At 47.8% G+C, this 20227-nt stretch overlaps 1 protein-coding gene across 1 annotated transcript in view; it reads left to right on the top strand.

Moving 5' to 3' along the window:
- Positions 1 to 3226: 3226 nt before the first annotated feature.
- LOC139390108 (amyloid-beta A4 precursor protein-binding family A member 1-like) overlaps positions 3227 to 20227 on the top strand; it is a 125981-nt gene continuing 108980 nt past the window's right edge. The window contains exon 1 of the mRNA XM_071137265.1: positions 3227 to 3342. The gene's annotated coding sequence lies outside the window, so the exon portion shown is untranslated. The remainder of the gene's footprint in view (positions 3343 to 20227) is intronic.

Below are 20227 nucleotides of genomic sequence, written 5' to 3'. Positions count from 1 at the left end.
GTTTAGTGAGTCTGCCAGGTCAGAGGCAGTAGGGATGACCAGGGATGTTCTCTGTTTAGTGAGTCTGCCAGGTCAGAGGCAGTAGGGATGACCAGGGATGTTCTCTGTTTAGTGAGTCTGCCAGGTCAGAGGCAGTAGGGATGACCAGGGATGTTCTCTGTTTAGTGAGTCTGCCAGATCAGAGGCAGTAGGGATGACCATGGATGTTCTCTGTTTAGTGAGTCTGCCAGATCAGAGGCAGTAGGGATGACCATGGATGTTCTCTGTTTAGTGAGTCTGCCAGATCAGAGGCAGTAGGGATGACCAGGGATGTTCTCTGTTTAGTGAGTCTGCCAGATCAGAGGCAGTAGGGATGACCAGGGATGTTCTCTGTTTAGTGAGTCTGCCAGATCAGAGGCAGTAGGGATGACCAGGGATGTTCTCTGTTTTGTGAGTCTGCCAGGTCAGAGGCAGTAGGGATGACCAGGGATGTTCTCTGTTTAGTGAGTCTGTCAGATCAGAGACAGTAGGGATGACCAGGGATGTTCTCTGTTTAGTGAGTCCTCCAGATCAGAGGCAGTAGGGATGACCAGGGATGTTCTCTGTTTAGTGAGTCCGCCAGGTCAGAGGCAGTAGGAATGACCAGGGATGTTCTCTGTTTAGTGAGTCTGCCAGATCAGAGGCAGTAGGGATGACCAGGGATGTTCTCTGTTTAGTGAGTCTGCCAGATCAGAGGCAGTAGGGATGACCAGGGATGTTCTCTGTTTAGTGAGTCCGCCAGGTCAGAGGCAGTAGGGATGACCAGGGATGTTCTCTGTTTAGTGAGTCCACCAGATCAGAGGCAGTAGGGGTGACCAGGGATGTTCTCTGTTTAGTGAGTCTGCCAGGTCAGAGGCAGTAGGGATGACCAGGGATGTTCTCTGTTTAGTGAGTCTGCCAGGTCAGAGGCAGTAGGGATGACCAGGGATGTTCTCTGTTTAGTGAGTCTGCCAGGTCAGAGGCAGTAGGGATGACCAGGGATGTTCTCTGTTTAGTGAGTCTGCCAGGTCAGAGGCAGTAGGGATGACCAGGGATGTTCTCTGTTTAGTGAGTCTGCCAGGTCAGAGGCAGTAGGGATGACCAGGGATGTTCTCTGTTTAGTGAGTCTGCCAGGTCAGAGGCAGTAGGGATGACCAGGGATGTTCTCTGTTTAGTGAGTCTGCCAGATCAGAGGCAGTAGGGATGACCATGGATGTTCTCTGTTTAGTGAGTCTGCCAGATCAGAGGCAGTAGGGATGACCATGGATGTTCTCTGTTTAGTGAGTCTGCCAGATCAGAGGCAGTAGGGATGACCAGGGATGTTCTCTGTTTAGTGAGTCTGCCAGATCAGAGGCAGTAGGGATGACCAGGGATGTTCTCTGTTTAGTGAGTCTGCCAGATCAGAGGCAGTAGGGATGACCAGGGATGTTCTCTGTTTTGTGAGTCTGCCAGGTCAGAGGCAGTAGGGATGACCAGGGATGTTCTCTGTTTAGTGAGTCTGTCAGATCAGAGACAGTAGGGATGACCAGGGATGTTCTCTGTTTAGTGAGTCCTCCAGATCAGAGGCAGTAGGGATGACCAGGGATGTTCTCTGTTTAGTGAGTCCGCCAGGTCAGAGGCAGTAGGAATGACCAGGGATGTTCTCTGTTTAGTGAGTCTGCCAGATCAGAGGCAGTAGGGATGACCAGGGATGTTCTCTGTTTAGTGAGTCTGCCAGATCAGAGGCAGTAGGGATGACCAGGGATGTTCTCTGTTTAGTGAGTCCGCCAGGTCAGAGGCAGTAGGGATGACCAGGGATGTTCTCTGTTTAGTGAGTCCACCAGATCAGAGGCAGTAGGGGTGACCAGGGATGTTCTCTGTTTAGTGAGTCTGCCAGGTCAGAGGCAGTAGGGATGACCAGGGATGTTCTCTGTTTAGTGAGTCTGCCAGATCAGAGGCAGTAGGGATGACCAGGGATGTTCTCTGTTTAGTGAGTCTGCCAGATCAGAGGCAGTAGGGATGACCAGGGATGTTCTCTGTTTAGTGAGTCTGCCAGATCAGAGGCAGTAGGGATGACCAGGGATGTTCTCTGTTTAGTGAGTCTGCCAGGTCAGAGGCAGTAGGGATGACCAGGGATGTTCTCTTGATAAGTTCCTGTCCTGTTAAGCATTCAAAACAACTATTTTTGTGTGTAAGGGAAAATATATGGAGCATTATTTTCTTTAGGAATGTAGTTAAGTAAAAATTATAGTTGTCAAAAATCTAAATTAGTAAAGTACAGTACAGATACCCCCAAAAACAACTTACAGTTGAAGTCAGAAGTTTACATACACTTAAGTTGGAGTCATTAAAACTTGTTTTTCAACCACACCACAAATGTCTTGTTAACAAACTATAGTTTTGGCAAGTCGGTTAGGACATCTACTTTGTGCATGACACAAGTCATTTTTCCAACAATTGTTTACAGACAGATTATTTCACTTAGTCTGGTCACTTGGTCTGATGAAACAAAAAAAGAACTGTTTGGCCATAATGACCATCATTATGTTTGGAGGAAAAAGTGGTGATCCTAACTGACCTAAGACAGGGAATTTTACATGGATTAAATGTCAGGAATTGTGAAAAACGGAGTTTAAATGTATTAAACTCAGAAAATAATCTCATCCGTAGATCAATTGTTCTGAAATGATCGAATCTGATCACGTGCCTGAGGTGAGATGAATGCACCGCTGCGCGTTCATGCTATATTATGGTGTTATGAACAAGGAGACACTTTTCTATACGAGTGTTTTGTAGAACGAACAGTAGCAGAGATAGACCTGAGTTTAATACATGTAGAATCTATGTAAACTTCTGACTTCAACTGTAAGTAGTACTTTAAAGTACTTTTACATAAGTACTTTATACCAATGATAAATGGAATCCCATTGTTTCCCCATAATTCAGTACAGAAATTACATGGATTTAGAGAGCTTCTTCTATAAGAAGAATGGGGTCAAATTGAACTGGCATCCAGAATAGCATGGATAGATTAAACAGACTAGGGATTTTATGTGTGAAGTCGAGTTGAAGACAATAGAACCCGTTCAAGACAGCTGGAGCAGCCGGCCAGTGCTGGATACAATTCCCCCCCATTTAAAGATGCTTTTTGCAGGCATTGTTTGTAATCCCCCTCTGATGTCACGCCCAGTGGCTAGGAAGGAAGGGCTGAGGCAGCGCGCGCACAGCACACACAGACCAACCGACAGCTGACTAGCGCAGCCGGGTAGAGCGAGAGGGAGAGGTGGGGAACGAAACGACAGACGGTGGAATTGCATGGAAGACTCACCGCACTCTAGTAGAAACACCGATATCGAAACACCTGAGGTGAGATGAATTGCGTTGATTGCTTTTGAACGCACCGCTGCGCGTTCATGCTATATTATGGTGTTATGAACAAGGAGACACTTTTCTATACGAGTGTTTTGTTGAACGAACAGTAGCAGAGATAGACTCTAATCGAATGCCACTTGAGGGGCCAGGACAACCTAGTCCGTGATCTTGCTGCTGAGTTTGTCATGGCCAGCAGGAGATTAAGCTGTTCCAGATAAGAAATATAAACATAGTTAGTTAGAATGTATCGGAAGGAAAACATTACAATAAATAACATGAAACGTTCTATGCGGGGGGATAGAATATATTCTAGAATCTGTTCTGGGCCCGATCATTGGCAGGTGTTCAGAACGCATTGATCGGATTCGATCATTTTACAACAACAGAAAATAGTACATAGAATAAAATATAACAATTGATTTACGGACGAGATTATTTTCTAATTTTCAGGAGATTAAACATAGTGAAGTTATTGCGGAGATGATGCTTTGAGTTGCGCACCAAGTGCATTCGTTGTGATTCTATTCTCTGTTTATCAATACAGATTATAAGTGTCTGCATGACAGTTCGGCTAGAACACGTTGGCTTTGCTTCAGGTGCCATGGGATATGCTACATCTCGTAACTTGATGGCAAAAACGAGTTGTTTTTTTTCCCCCAGGGCAGCCCCTCCTAAACCTCCTCATATCAGTCCTATTGATATGGCGGGGCTCTGGTCTACTCTGGGCTGATTCATCCTGTTTGCAGACACGCAGCTTGGCTTCTGTAACAAGTGAGCATTCATTACGACGAGTGTCCCTGGGATAATTGTTGCTGCCGCAGCTGCCTCCACGGGGACCGGGGCTCGGTCGGTGTTCTTGCTCAGTAGTGCGCTACGGTCTGTGAGCTGATGAATGGCGGCACCGACCCGGAATACGCAAGCGCCGTATGTGCTCCATATTTTGCCTTCCTGACAAATACTCGTCCCAATTTTCCCCTCGGCTTGTAGGTTTCGAAGCAGGTGGCAAGGGGGGAAAAAAACAAGCGACCTTATTAAGGTTGAAATATTTTACGTAAATGTTTTGGGTTTTCGGAGTTGTGTTTTGGGGTTTTCCCCAACTCAGAGCTCTCGGTTTGTGTGTTTCGTCCAGCACATCTAGTTGCGGCACACCTCTGACATCCGACCGATGTTGCTGCGGTGCAGCAGAGAAGATGTACCCAGCCTGTATCATACAGGCATGTCTATATGGGTATCGACTGATTGGCGAATGGACGGTCGTGCTTTTTAGTCCTTCGCAAGATTTTGGCAATGTCAAATATAAATGTAATAAAGAACAGACTAAGCCATTGAATAATAGTTTTATTGTAAGCAAAATCTTACTGCGTTTGTAAATTGATGCTCATATCGCAGCGTGATATAGGCTACAGGAGAGGATTGTGTCAAAACAGGTTTGATGTGATGACAGTAGCCTAGTCAAACCCATCCAAAGGGATATGGAGATGAATGCTGTGTGTCATGTGCCATTCATGTTATGTTATCCTGCTGTTTGTTACTGTACATAATGTTTATGCCACAGATACTGTAGTGTTGCTAAATAAATCTTACTTTCCCACAATTAATCCTATAGACATTGAGATGAGCTAGTATGTGTTTGTTTAGGCTATTGGCATTCAAACACAGCTGTGGAGTCCGGGACAGAGAGGCTATATGACCGCTAATACTAATGCTGTAATAGGATTGAATACTAATGCTGTAATAGGATGGAATACTAATGCTGTAATAGGATTGAATACTAACGCTGTAATAGGATCGAACAGAATTATTGATCCTCCTTCCTTGTTGGGCCAGTAAACTGTGTAAATGCTTAATAAAAGGGTTGATCACCATGGAAATGAACATAAACAGGCAGGGCAGATATTGAATTGAAATGGGGTTTAGCCCAGTGGTCATAACACCTGGTCCTAGAGAGCTAGCTGCAGGGGGTGCAGGCTTTTGTTCCAGACCAGCACCGACTGACAACCCTGATTCAGTAATCAAGGTTTTGGTGATTTGTTGAATCAGGTGTGTTAGTGCTGTACTGTATTTGATGATGTCAAAGTGGGGTAAATCAAGACATGTGTGGTCATCATTGACTGTTACGGTTTACTCCGCGTGCATTGGATTTCTGAAAGCTTTCTGTGTGTGTGTGTGTGTGTGTGTGTGTGTGTGTGTGTCTCTCCTCTTCTCCCCCAACCCTGATTGCCTTGGCCTGCCTCTCAACATGTCAGCCATTGATTGCTTGTCCCCTCATCTCTCCAGCCCTTCACATTGGCAACCTACAGCTACAAACTGCTGCTGAGCTTTTTCAAATGAGACATGTTGTCCCTGTTTCAGAATGAGATGTGATTGTTGGACAGCAGGCCGAATGAGATGTGATTGGTTGAACAGCAGGCCGAATGGGATGTGATTGTTGGACAGCAGGCCGAATTAGATGTGATTGTTGGACAGCAGGCCGAATTAGATGTTATTGGTTGTACAGCAGGCCGAATGAGATGTGATTGTTGGACAGCAGGTCGAATTAGATGTTATTGGTTGGACAGCAGGCCGAATGAGATGTGATTGTTGGACAGCAGGCCGGATTAGATGTTATCGGTTGGACAGCAGGCCGAATGAGATGTGATTGGTTGGACAGCGGGCCAAATGAGATGTTATTGGTTGAACAGCAGGCCGAATGAAATGCTATTAGTTGAACAGCAGGCCGAATGTGATGTTATTGGTTGAACAGCAGGCAGAATGAGATGTGATTGTTTGGACAGCAGACGTACACACGTATACATGGCAGCCTTCCTGCTGCGGTGGAGGTTGTCAAGAGGAATAACACTACTGGAGCTGAGAGAGATGAGTAAAGGATGGGAGGAGAGAGAGGGGGGAGGAGAGAGAGGGGGAGGGAGGAGAGAGAATGGAGGGAGGGAGGAGAGAGAATGAGGGAGGAGAGAGAATGAGGGAGGGAGGGGAGAGGGAGGTAGGGAGGGAGGAGAGAGAATGAGGGAGAGATGGATGGAGGAGAGAGAATGAGGGAGGGAGGAGAGAGGGAGGGGGGGATGGAGGAGAGAGAAAGAGAGGGAGGGATGGAGGAGAGAGAATGAGGGAGGGAGGAGAGAGAATGAGGGAGATAGATTGAGGGAGGAGAGAGAATGAGAGAGGGAGGGAGGAGAGAGGGGGATGGAGGAGAGAGAATGAGGAGGGAGGAGAGAGAATGAGAGAGGGAGGGAGGGAGGAGAGAGGGGATGGAGGAGAGAGAATGAGGGAGGGAGGAGAGAGAATGAGGGAGGGAGGAGAGAGAATGGGGGAGGGAGGAGAGAGAATGAGGGAGGAGAAGAGAGAATGGGGGAGGGAGGAGAGAGAATGGGGGAGGGAGGAGAGAGAATGAGGGAGGAGAAGAGAGAATGAGGGAGGGAGGAGGGGGAATGAGGGAGGGAAAAGAGAGAATGAGGGAGGGTGGAGAGAGAATGAGGGAGGGATGAGAGAGAATGAGGGAGGGATGAGAGAGAATGAGGGAGGGATGAGAGAGAATGAGGGAGGGAGGAGAGAGAATGAGGGAGGGAGTGATGGAGGAGAGAGAATGAGGGAGGGAGGGAGGAGTGAGAATGAGGGAGGGTGAAGAGAGAATGAGGGATGAGGAGAGAGAATGAGTGAGGGAGGGAGGAGAGAGAATGAGTGAGGGAGGGAGGAGAGAGAATGAGGGAGGGATGAGAGAGAATGAGGGAGGGATGAGAGAGAATGAGGGAGGGATGAGAGAGAATGAGGGAGGGATGAGAGAGAATGTGGGAGGGAGGAGAGAGAATGAGGGAGGGAGTGATGGAGAATGAGCGAGGGAGGGAGGAGAGAGAATGAGGGAGGGAGGGAGGAGGAGAGAGAATGAGGGAGGGAGGGAGGAGAGAGAATGAGGGAGGGAGGGAGGAGAGAGAATGAGGGAGGGAGGGAGGAGAGAGAATGAGGGAGGGAGGGAGGGAGGGAGGAGAGAGAATGAGGGAGGGAGGGAGGGAGGAGAGAGAATGAGGGAGGGAGGGAGGGAGGAGAGAGAATGAGGGAGGGAGGGAGGAGAGAGAATGAGGGAGGGAGGGAGGGGAGAGAATGAGGGAGGGAGGGAGGGAGGAGAGAGAATGAGGGAGGCAGGGAGGAGAGAGAATGAGGGAGGGAGGGAGGAGAGAGAATGAGGGAGGGAGGGAGGAGAGAGAATGAGGGAGGGAGGGAGGAGAGAGAATGAGGGAGGGAGGGAGGGAGGAGAGAGAATGAGGAGGGAGGGAGGGAGGAGAGAGAATGAGGGAGGGAGGAGAGAGAATGAGGGAGGGAGGGAGGAGAGAGAATGAGGAGGGAGGGAGGGAGGAGAGAGAATGAGGGAGGGAGGAGAGAGAATGAGGGAGGGAGGGAGGGAGGAGAGAGAATGAGGAGGGAGGAGAGAGAATGAGGGAGGGAGGGAGGAGAGAGAATGAGGGAGGGAGGGAGGAGAGAGAATGAGGGAGGGAGGGAGGAGAGAGAATGAGGGAGGGAGGGAGGGAGGAGAGAGAATGAGGGAGGGAGGGAGGAGAGAGAATGAGGGAGGGAGGGAGGGAATATGCCATTATCTATAACGGTGCAGAGCGTTGGATTTGGCTGCTGGGGGGTAAGGAGACCCCAGCTCCGCTAAAACCCTTGACAACTATGTGCTGTTTAAGAGATTGTTAAATACATTTTATAACTATTTGGTTTTTAATATCATCTCCTCTTGAAGAGCAGTCAGAACTACACATCTCCGATTTATTCCACATTTAGCTCTATTAGAGTTGTACGGCAAGTAACTGCATGCTTTTCATGTTCAGTAAACATCAATTGATCATGTCATTTCAGATACGTGAGGGTAGCCTATCAGATACGTGAGGGTAGCCTATCAGATACGTGAGGGTAGCCTATCAGATACGTGAGGGTAGCCTATCAGATACGTGAGGGTAGCCTATCAGATACGTGAGGGTAGCCTATCAGATACGTGAGGGTAGCCTATCAGATACGTGAGGGGAGCCTATCAGAGACGTGAGGGTAGCCTATCAGATACGTGAGGGGAGTCAGATACGTGAGGGGAGCCTATCAGATACGTGAGGGGAGCCTATCAGATACGTGAGGGGAGCCTATCAGATACGTGAGGGTAGCCTATCAGATACGTGAGGGTAGCCTATCAGATACGTGAGGGGAGCCTATCAGATACGTGAGGGTAGCCTATCAGATACGTGAGGGTAGCCTATCAGATACGTGAGGGTAGCCTATCAGATACGTGAGGGGAGCCTATCAGATACGTGAGGGTAGCCTATCAGATACGTGAGGGGAGCCTATCAGATACGTGAGGGTAGCCTATCAGATACGTGAGGGTAGCCTATCAGATACGTGAGGGTAGCCTATCAGATACGTGAGGGTAGCCTATCAGATACGTGAGGGAGGGTAGCCTATCAGATACGTGAGGGGAGCCTATCAGATACGTGAGGGTAGCCGTGAGGGTAGCCTATCAGATACGTGAGGGTAGCCTATCAGATACGTGAGGGGAGCCTATCAGATACGTGAGGGGAGCCTATCAGATACGTGAGGGTAGCCTATCAGATACGTGAGGGTAGCCTATCAGATACGTGAGGGTAGCCTATCAGATACGTGAGGGTAGCCTATCAGATACGTGAGGGTAGCCTATCAGATACGTGAGGGTAGCCTATCAGATACGTGAGGGTAGCCTATCAGATACGTGAGGGTAGCCTATCAGATACGTGAGGGGAGCCTATCAGATACGTGAGGGTAGCCTATCAGATACGTGAGGGTAGCCTATCAGATACGTGAGGGGAGCCTATCAGATACGTGAGGGGAGCCTATCAGATACGTGAGGGGAGCCTATCAGATACGTGAGGGTAGCCTATCAGATACGTGAGGGGAGCCTATCAGATACGTGAGGGGAGCCTGTCAGATACGTGAGGGGAGCCTGTCAGATACGTGAGGGGAGCCTATCAGATACGTGAGGGGAGCCTATCAGATACGTGAGGGGAGCCTATCAGATACGTGAGGGGAGCCTATCAGATACGTGAGGGGAGCCTATCAGATACGTGAGGGTAGCCTATCAGATACGTGAGGGTAGCCTATCAGATACGTGAGGGGAGCCTATCAGATACGTGAGGGGAGCCTATCAGATACGTGAGGGTAGCCTATCAGATACGTGAGGGTAGCCTATCAGATACGTGAGGGTAGCCTATCAGATACGTGAGGGGAGCCTATCAGATACGTGAGGGTAGCCTATCAGATACGTGAGGGTAGCCTATCAGATACGTGAGGGTAGCCTATCAGATACGTGAGGGTAGCCTATCAGATACGTGAGGGTAGCCTATCAGATACGTGAGGGTAGCCTATCAGATACGTGAGGGGAGCCTATCAGATACGTGAGGGGAGCCTATCAGATACGTGAGGGGAGCCTATCAGATACGTGAGGGGAGCCTATCAGATACGTGAGGGTAGCCTATCAGATACGTGAGGGGAGCCTATCAGATACGTGAGGGGAGCCTATCAGATACGTGAGGGTAGCCTATCAGATACGTGAGGGTAGCCTATCAGATACGTGAGGGTAGCCTATCAGATACGTGAGGGTAGCCTATCAGATACGTGAGGGTAGCCTATCAGATACGTGAGGGGAGCCTATCAGATACGTGAGGGTAGCCTATCAGATACGTGAGGGGAGCCTATCAGATACGTGAGGGGAGCCTATCAGATACGTGAGGGGAGCCTATCAGATACGTGAGGGGAGCCTATCAGATACGTGAGGGTAGCCTATCAGATACGTGAGGGGAGCCTATCAGATACGTGAGGGTAGCCTATCAGATACGTGAGGGTAGCCTATCAGATACGTGAGGGTAGCCTATCAGATACGTGAGGGGAGCCTATCAGATACGTGAGGGGAGCCTATCAGAGACGTGAGGGTAGCCTATCAGATACGTGAGGGGAGCCTATCAGATACGTGAGGGGAGCCTATCAGATACGTGAGGGGAGCCTATCAGATACGTGAGGGGAGCCTATCAGATACGTGAGGGTAGCCTATCAGATACGTGAGGGTAGCCTATCAGATACGTGAGGGGAGCCTATCAGATACGTGAGGGTAGCCTATCAGATACGTGAGGGTAGCCTATCAGATACGTGAGGGGAGCCTATCAGATACGTGAGGGGAGCCTATCAGATACGTGAGGGTAGCCTATCAGATACGTGAGGGGAGCCTATCAGATACGTGAGGGTAGCCTATCAGATACGTGAGGGTAGCCTATCAGATACGTGAGGGTAGCCTATCAGATACGTGAGGGTAGCCTATCAGATACGTGAGGGTAGCCTATCAGATACGTGAGGGGAGCCTATCAGATACGTGAGGGTAGCCTATCAGATACGTGAGGGGAGCCTATCAGATACGTGAGGGGAGCCTATCAGATACGTGAGGGGAGCCTATCAGATACGTGAGGGTAGCCTATCAGATACGTGAGGGTAGCCTATCAGATACGTGAGGGTAGCCTATCAGATACGTGAGGGTAGCCTATCAGATACGTGAGGGTAGCCTATCAGATACGTGAGGGTAGCCTATCAGATACGTGAGGGTAGCCTATCAGATACGTGAGGGTAGCCTATCAGATACGTGAGGGGAGCCTATCAGATACGTGAGGGTAGCCTATCAGATACGTGAGGGTAGCCTATCAGATACGTGAGGGGAGCCTATCAGATACGTGAGGGGAGCCTATCAGATACGTGAGGGGAGCCTATCAGATACGTGAGGGTAGCCTATCAGATACGTGAGGGGAGCCTATCAGATACGTGAGGGGAGCCTGTCAGATACGTGAGGGGAGCCTGTCAGATACGTGAGGGGAGCCTATCAGATACGTGAGGGGAGCCTATCAGATACGTGAGGGGAGCCTATCAGATACGTGAGGGGAGCCTATCAGATACGTGAGGGGAGCCTATCAGATACGTGAGGGTAGCCTATCAGATACGTGAGGGTAGCCTATCAGATACGTGAGGGGAGCCTATCAGATACGTGAGGGGAGCCTATCAGATACGTGAGGGTAGCCTATCAGATACGTGAGGGTAGCCTATCAGATACGTGAGGGGAGCCTATCAGATACGTGAGGGTAGCCTATCAGATACGTGAGGGGAGCCTATCAGATACGTGAGGGGAGCCTATCAGATACGTGAGGGTAGCCTATCAGATACGTGAGGGTAGCCTATCAGATACGTGAGGGTAGCCTATCAGATACGTGAGGGTAGCCTATCAGATACGTGAGGGTAGCCTATCAGATACGTGAGGGGAGCCTATCAGATACGTGAGGGTAGCCTATCAGATACGTGAGGGTAGCCTATCAGATACGTGAGGGTAGCCTATCAGATACGTGAGGGTAGCCTATCAGATACGTGAGGGTAGCCTATCAAATACGTGAGGGTAGCCTATCAGATACGTGAGGGGAGCCTATCAGATACGTGAGGGTAGCCTATCAGATACGTGAGGGTAGCCTATCAGATACGTGAGGGTAGCCTATCAGATACGTGAGGGGAGCCTATCAGATACGTGAGGGTAGCCTATCAGATACGTGAGGGTAGCCTATCAGATACGTGAGGGTAGCCTATCAGATACGTGAGGGGAGCCTATCCATTTGGCATGTAGCTGGCTAAGAACTAAAAACATGTCAGTTAGCTTGCTTCATCAGAGATTAGGCTTTTGGAAAGAAAGAGCTTGACATCAGCAAGTCCTCGTCCTGGTAAAGTTGTCAGTCAGACTATTGTCATCACCACTATAGATGACAAGCAAATCAAACACTATTTGGAAAGAGACATCTAGTTTATCCCCTGAATGTTAGCTTCATAACTAGCCACATTGACGTGAACTGTTATTAGCTAGACAATTTGAAATGGTCCATCAAGTAATGTAGCCTATCATGTCCGTCAGCAGCCCCCCCCCCCTTTCAGCACCCTTTAGCATCCTGCCTCCTCTCCTCCTACCTCCTCTCCTCCTACCTCCTCTCCTCATACCTCCTACCTACTCCTAATACCTCCTCTCCCTCCTACCTCTCTCCTCCCTCCCTCTCTTACTTCCTACCTCCTCTCCAGCTACCTCCTCTCCTCCTACCTCCTCTCCTTCCCCCTCCTCGCCTCTCCTACCTCCTCCCCTCTCCTCCCCCTCCTACCCTCCTCTCCTCCCCTCCTCTCCTCCCCTATCCTACTACCTCTCCTCCCCCTCCTACCTCCTCTCCTCCCCTCTCCTACCTCCTCTCCTACCTCCTCTCCTCCCTCCTCCCCTACCTCCTCTCCTCCCTCCTCCCCTACCTCCTCCCCCTCTCCTCCCCTACCTCCTCCCCCTCTCCTCCCCTACCTCCTCCACTACCTCCTCCCCCTCTCCTCCCCCTCCTACCTCCTCTCCTCCCTCACCTCCTCCCCCTCTCCTCCCCCTCCTACCTCCTCTCCTCCCTCCTCTCCTCCCCTCTCCTACCTCCTCCCCTCTCCTCCCCCTCTCTCCTCCCCCTCCTACCTCCCCCTCCTACCCTCCTCTATCCTACCACCTCTCCTCCCCCTCCTACCTCCTCTCCTCCCCCTCCTACCTCCTCTCCCTCCTCTACTCCCCCTCCTACCTCCTCTCCTCCTACCTCCTCTCCTCCCCTCCCCTACCTCCTCTCCTCCCCTCTCCTACCTCCTCTCCTCCCCCCTCCTACCTCCTCTCCTCCCCCCTCCTACCTCCTCTCCTCCCCTCCCTCCTCTCCCTCCTACCTCCTCTCCCTCCTCTACTCCCCCTCCTACTTCCTCTCCTCCTACCTCCTCCCCTCTCCTACCTCCTCTCCTACCTCCTCTCCTCCCCCCTCCTACCTCCTCTCCTCCCCTCCCTCCTCTCCTCCCCCCTCCTACCTCCTCCCTCCTCCTCCTGCTTCCTACCTCCGAGATGGAAATCAGAGTTGTGAAATGGTTTCCAGGACTCCTCTTCTCTCTAAGGACAGACAGAGTGTGTGTTAAGATGAAAATGTCTGTGTTATTGACCTGCATGTTGAGCGATATACCATTTGCTGGCTAGTATCTATATCACTCTCCACACACACACACACACACACACACAAATATACAAAAAAAACTTCTAGATCTAGCGGGTAAGTAATTGTCATGCGTTTCTCTCAGCTAGTCTCTTCCTTCCCTAGGGATGGATTGTGTTGAGTCAGTGCTCTTCATTGAGCTGCGTGCTCGCAGGCAGCAGAGTCCCGGGGTAATGAAGATAGTACACGAAGCTATAGCTTCGTGTAGCAACTAACCTTGTCAGATTCACACTGTAAGGCCAACATGGCCTGTACTGTACAGGCCTACATAACCAGAATCAGCCCAGTGACTGGGCTCAGTAGTGTGACAAGATGTGAATAGCAATGTTACAGCTCGTATATGCACTGAGAGGACAAAACAATAAGAACATTTTCCTAATATTGTGTTGCACTCCCCCCTTTTGCCCTCAGAACAATCTTGATTTTGTCTGAGCATGGACTCTACAAGGTGTTGAAAGCGTTCCACAGGGATGCTGGCCCATGTGGACTCTACAAGGTGTTGAAAGCGTTCCACAGGGATGCTGGCCCATGTGGACTCTACAAGGTGTTGAAAGCGTTCCACAGGGATGCTGGCCCATGTGGACTCTACAAGGTGTTGAAAGCGTTCCACAGGGATGCTGGCCCATGTGGACTCTACAAGGTGTTGAAAGCGTTCCACAGGGATGCTGGCCCATGTGGACTCTACAAGGTGTTGAAAGCGTTCAACAGGGATGCTGGCCCATGTGGACTCTACAAGGTGTTGAAAGCGTTCCACAGGGATGCTGGCCCATGTTGACTCTACAAGGTGTTGAAAGCGTTCCACAGGGATGCTGGCCCATGTGGACTCTACAAGGTGTTGAAAGCGTTCCACAGGGATGCTGGCCCATGTTGACTCTACAAGGTGTTGAAAGCGTTCCACAGGGATGCTGGCCCATGTTGACTCCAATGCTTCCCACAGTGTCCTTTTGGTGGTGGAACATTCGTGATACACACAGGAAACTGTTGAGTGTGAAAAACCCAGCTGTGTGGCAGTTCTTGACACAAACATGTGCGCCTGGCACCTACTACCATACCCTGTTCAAAGGCACTTAAATATTTTATTTCTTGCCCATTCACCCTATGTCTCAAGTTTTGAGTGATCGTGCAATTGGCATGATGACTGCAGGAATGTTCACCAGAGCTGTTGCCAGATCCATTCAATGTTAATTTCTCTACCATAAGCCGCCTCCAACATCATTTTAGAGAATTTTGCAGTACATCCAACCAGCCCACAACTGCAGACCATGTGTATGGCGTAGTGTGGGCGAGCGGTTTGCTGATGTCAACGTCGTGAACAGACTGTCCCATGGTGGCGTGGCGGTGGGGTTATGGTATGGGCAGGCATAAGCTACAGACAACAAACACAATTGCATTTTATCGATGGCAATTTGAATGCACAGGGTTAGGGTTAGGCCCATTGTCGTGCCATTCATCCGCCGCCATCACCTCGTGTTTCAGCATGATAATGCACGGCCCAATGTCACAAGGATCTGTACACAATTCCTGGAATCTGAAAATGTCCCAGTTCTTCCATGGTCTGCTTACTCACCAGACATGTCACCCATTGAGCATGTTTGGAATACTCTGGATCAATGTGTACGATAGTGTTCCAGTTCCCACCAATATCCAGCAACTTCACACAGCCAATGAAGAGGAGTGGGACAACATTCCACAGGCCACAATCAACAGCCTGATTAACTCTATGTGAAGGAGATGTGTCATGCTGCATGAGGCAAATGGTCACACCAGATACTGACTGGTTTTCTGATCCACTCCCCTAACTTTTTAAGGTATCTGTGACCAACAGATGCATATCTGTATTCCCTGTCATGTGAAATCCATAGATCAGGACCTAATTTTTTATTTTATTTCACCTTTATTCAACCAGGTAGGCTAGTTGAGAACACCTTTATTTAACCAGGTAGGCCAGTTGAGAACACCTTTATTTAACCAGGTAGGCTAGTTGAGAACACCTTTATTTAACCAGGTAGGCTAGTTGAGAACACCTTTATTTAACCAGGTAGGCTAGTTGAGAACACCTTTATTTAACCAGGTAGGCCAGTTGAGAACACCTTTATTTAACCAGGTAGGCTAGTTGAGAACACCTTTATTTAACCAGGTAGGCTAGTTGAGAACACCTTTATTTAACCAGGTAGGCTAGTTGAGAACACCTTTATTTAACCAGGTAGGCTAGTTGAGAACACCTTTATTTAACCAGGTAGGCTAGTTGAGAACACCTTTATTTAACCAGGTAGGCTAGTTGAGAACACCTTTATTTAACCAGGTAGGCTAGTTGAGAACACCTTTATTTAACCAGGTAGGCTAGTTGAGAACACCTTTATTTAACCAGGTAGGCTAGTTGAGAACACCTTTATTTAACCAGGTAGGCTAGTTGAGAACACCTTTATTTAACCAGGTAGGCTAGTTGAGAACACCTTTATTTAACCAGGTAGGCTAGTTGAGAACACCTTTATTTAACCAGGTAGGCTAGTTGAGAACACCTTTATTTAACCAGGTAGGCTAGTTGAGAACACCTTTATTTAACCAGGTAGGCTAGTTGAGAACACCTTTATTTAACCAGGTAGGCTAGTTGAGAACACCTTTATTTAACCAGGTAGGCTAGTTGAGAACACCTTTATTTAACCAGGTAGGCTAGTTGAGAACACCTTTATTTAACCAGGTAGGCTAGTTGAGAACACCTTTATTTAACCAGGTAGGCTAGTTGAGAACACCTTTATTTAACCAGGTAGGCTAGTTGAGAACACCTTTATTTAACCAGGTAGGCTAGTTGAGAACACCTTTATTTAACCAGGTAGGCTAGTTGAGAACACCTTTATTTAACCAGGTAGGCTAGTTGAGAACACCTTTATTTAACCAGGTAGGCTAGTTGAGAACACCTTTATTTAACCAGGTAGGCCAGTTGAGAACACCTTTATTTAACCAGGTAGGCTAGTTGAGAACACCTTTATTTAACCAGGTAGGCTAGTTGAGAACAAGTTCTCATTTGCAACTGCGACCTGGCCAAGATAAGGCATAGCAGTGTGAACAGACAACACAGAGTTACACATGGAGTAAACAATTAACAAGTCAATAACACAGTAGAAAAAAGGGGAGTCTATATATACATTGTGTGCAAAAGGCATGAGAAGGTAGGCAAATAATTACAATTATGCAGATTAACACTGGAGTGATAAATGATCAGATGGTTATGTACAGGTAGAGATATTGGTGTGCAAAAGAGCAGAAAAATAAATAAATAAAAACAGTATGGGGATGAGGTAGGTGAAAATGGGTGGGCTATTTACCAATAGACTATGTACAGCTGCAGCGATCGGTTAGCTGCTCAGATAGCAGATGTTTGAAGTTGGTGAGGGAGATAAAAGTCTCCAACTTAAGCGATTTTTGCAATTCGTTCCAGTCACAGGCAGCAGAGAACTGGAACGAAAGGCGGCCAAATGAGGTGTTGGCTTTAGGGATGATCAGTGAGATACACCTGCTGGAGCGCGTGCTACGGATGGGTGTTGCCATCGTAACCAGTGAACTGAGATAAGGCGGAGCTTTACCTAGCATGGACTTGTAGATGACCTGGAGCCAGTGGGTCTGGCGACGAATTTGTAGCGAGGGCCAGCCGACTAGAGCATACAAGTCGCAGTGGTGGGTGGTATAAGGTGCTTTAGTGACAAAACGGATGGCACTGTGATAAACTGCATCCAGTTTGCTGAGTAGAGTGTTGGAAGCAATTTTGTAGATGACATCGCCGAAGTCGAGGATCGGTAGGATAGTCAGTTTTACTAGGGTAAGTTTGGCGGCGTGAGTGAAGGAGGCTTTGTTGCGGAATAGAAAGCCGACTCTTGATTTGATTTTCGATTGGAGATGTTTGATATGGGTCTGGAAGGAGAGTTTAGAGTCTAGCCAGACACCTAGGTACTTATAGATGTCCACATATTCAAGGTCGGAACCATCCAGGGTGGTGATGCTGGTCAGGCGTGCGGGTGCAGGCAGCGAACGGTTGAAAAGCATGCATTTGGTTTTACTAGCGTTTAAGAGCAGTTGGAGGCCACGGAAGGAGTGCTGTATGGCATTGAAGCTCGTTTGGAGGTTAGATAGCACAGTGTCCAAGGACGGGCCAGAAGTATATAGAATGGTGTCGTCTGCGTAGAGGTGGATCAGGGAATCGCCCGCAGCATGAGAAACATCATTGATATATACAGAGAAAAGAGTCGGCCCGAGAATTGAACCCTGTGGCACCCCCATAGAGACTGCCAGAGGACCGGACAGAATTTATGAATTTATTTCAATTGACTGATTTCCTCATATAAACTGTAACTCAGTAAAATCTTTGAAATTGTTGCATGTTGCGTTTATATTTTTGTTCAGTATAGTACACACGATTGAAGTCAGAAGTTTTCATACACTTAGGTTGGAGTCATTAAAACTTGTTTTTCAACCACTCCACAAATGTCTTGTTAACAAACTATAGTTTTGGCAAGTCGGTTAGGACATCTACTTTGTGCATGACACAAGTCATTTTTCCAATAATTGTTTACAGACAGATTATTTCACTTAGAATTCACTGTTTCATAATTCCAGTGGGTCAGAAGTTTACATACACTAAGTTGACTGTGCCCTTAAACAGATTGGAAAATTCCTGAAAATGATGTCATGGATTTAGAAGCTTCTGATAGGCTAATTGACATCATTTGAGTCATTTGGAGGTGTACCTGTGGATGTATTTCAAGGCCTACCTTCAAATTCAGTTCTTCTTTGCTTGACATCATGGGAAAATCAAAAGAAATCAGCCAAGACCTCAGAAAATAAATTGTAGACCTCCACAAGTCTGGTTCATCCTTGGGAGCAATTTCCAAACGCCTGAAGGTACCACGTTCATCTGTACAAACAATAGTATGCAAGTATAAACACCATGGGACCACGCAGCCGTCATACTGCTCAGGAAGGAGACGCATTCTGTCTCCTAGAGATGAACGTACTTTGGTGAGAAAAGTGCAAATCAATCCCAGAACAACAGCAAAGGACCTTGAGAAGATGCTGGAGGAAACGGTTACAAAAGTATCTATATCCACAGTAAAACGAGTACGATATAACCTGAAAGGTCACTCAGCAAGGAAGAAGCCACTGCTCCAAAACCGCCATAAAAAAGCCAGACTGGTTTGCTGCAGGGGGGACAGGGGAGACTAAACAAAATAAATAGCAGGAAAATGATGTGGATATATTGGATATATATCTCAAGACATCAGCCAGGAAGTTAAAGCTTGGTCGCAAATGGGTCTTCCAAATGGACATTGACCCCAAGCATACTTCCAAAGTATGTGACAAAATGGCTTAAGGACAACAAAGGTATTGGAGTGGCCATCACAAAGCCCTGACTTCAATCCTATAGAAAAGTTGTGGGCAGAACTGAAAAAGCGTGTGTGAGCAAGGAGGCCTACTAACCTGACTCTGATACACCAGCTCTGTCAGGAGGAATGGGCCAAAATTCATTTGGGGGATACCCAAATCGTTTGACCCAAGTTAAACAATTTAAAGGCAATGCTACCAAATACTAATTGAGTGTATGTAAACTTCTGACCCACTGGGAATGTGATCTAAGAAATAAAAGCTTGTAACACTTGTAATCTGGGGAAGGAGGACCAAGGTGCAGCGTGGTAAGTGCTCATATTATTTAATGAAATATGCAACACTAGACAAAACAACAAACAAACAGTCCTGAACGGTGAAACAAAAACACTAAACAGGAAACAACCACCCACAAAACACAATGGGAAACAGGCTACCTAAATATGGTTCTCAATCAGGGACAACGACTGACAGCTGCCTCTGATTGAGAACCATACCAGGCCAAAACACAGAAATAGAAAATCATAGACAAACTAACATAGACAACCCACCCAACTCACGCCCTGACCATACTAAAACTAACATAGACAACCCACCCAACTCACGCCCTGACCATACTAAAACTAACATAGACAACCCACCCAACTCACGCCCTGACCATACTAAAACTAACATAGACAACCCACCCAACTCACGCCCTGACCATACTAAAACTAACATAGACAACCCACCCAACTCACGCCCTGACCATACTAAAACTAACATAGACAACCCACCCAACTCACGCCCTGACCATACTAAAACTAACATAGACAACCCACCCAACTCACGCCCTGACCATACTAAAACAAAAGACAAAACAAAGGAACTAAAGTCAGAACGTGACATAGCTGAAATAAATCACTCTCTACTATTATTCTGTCATTCTTAAAATAAAGTGGTGATCTTAACTGACCCAAGACAGGGAATTTTTACTGGGATTAAATGTCAGGAATTGTAAAGAACTAAGTTTAAATGTATTTGGCTAAGGTGTATGTAAACTTCAAACTTCAACTGTAAGTACCCCTGTCTTAGTGGGATGCCCAGATAAGCATGTTAATTGACACAGTAATTCAATTAATTAACCATCTTATTTGATCCACGAGATGGACAGACACACACACACACACACACACACACACACACACACACACACACACACACACACACACACACACACACACACACACAGCTTCTAGATCCATTTGAAGTTCTGTGGCCAACTAAATTAATAATGACATTTTTTTCGAGGGTCTGAAAATTAAATTGTCCAATGTCGGAGGAGGCATTTTTAATTAGTAATTTTTCACCATAATGCCTGGTCGTCTGCCTCTCTTGTAATGCTTGGGATTTTAATTAATGTCAGTGTCTCATCACCTCAGCTGACAAAGTATGGAATTGTT

The sequence above is a fragment of the Oncorhynchus clarkii genome, chromosome 30 (assembly GCF_045791955.1).
Source record: "Oncorhynchus clarkii lewisi isolate Uvic-CL-2024 chromosome 30, UVic_Ocla_1.0, whole genome shotgun sequence".
NCBI classification, from domain to species: domain Eukaryota; kingdom Metazoa; phylum Chordata; class Actinopteri; order Salmoniformes; family Salmonidae; genus Oncorhynchus; species Oncorhynchus clarkii.
Note: the sequence above shows the minus strand (reverse complement) of the source record. Positions and strands in the feature narration are given on the sequence as shown.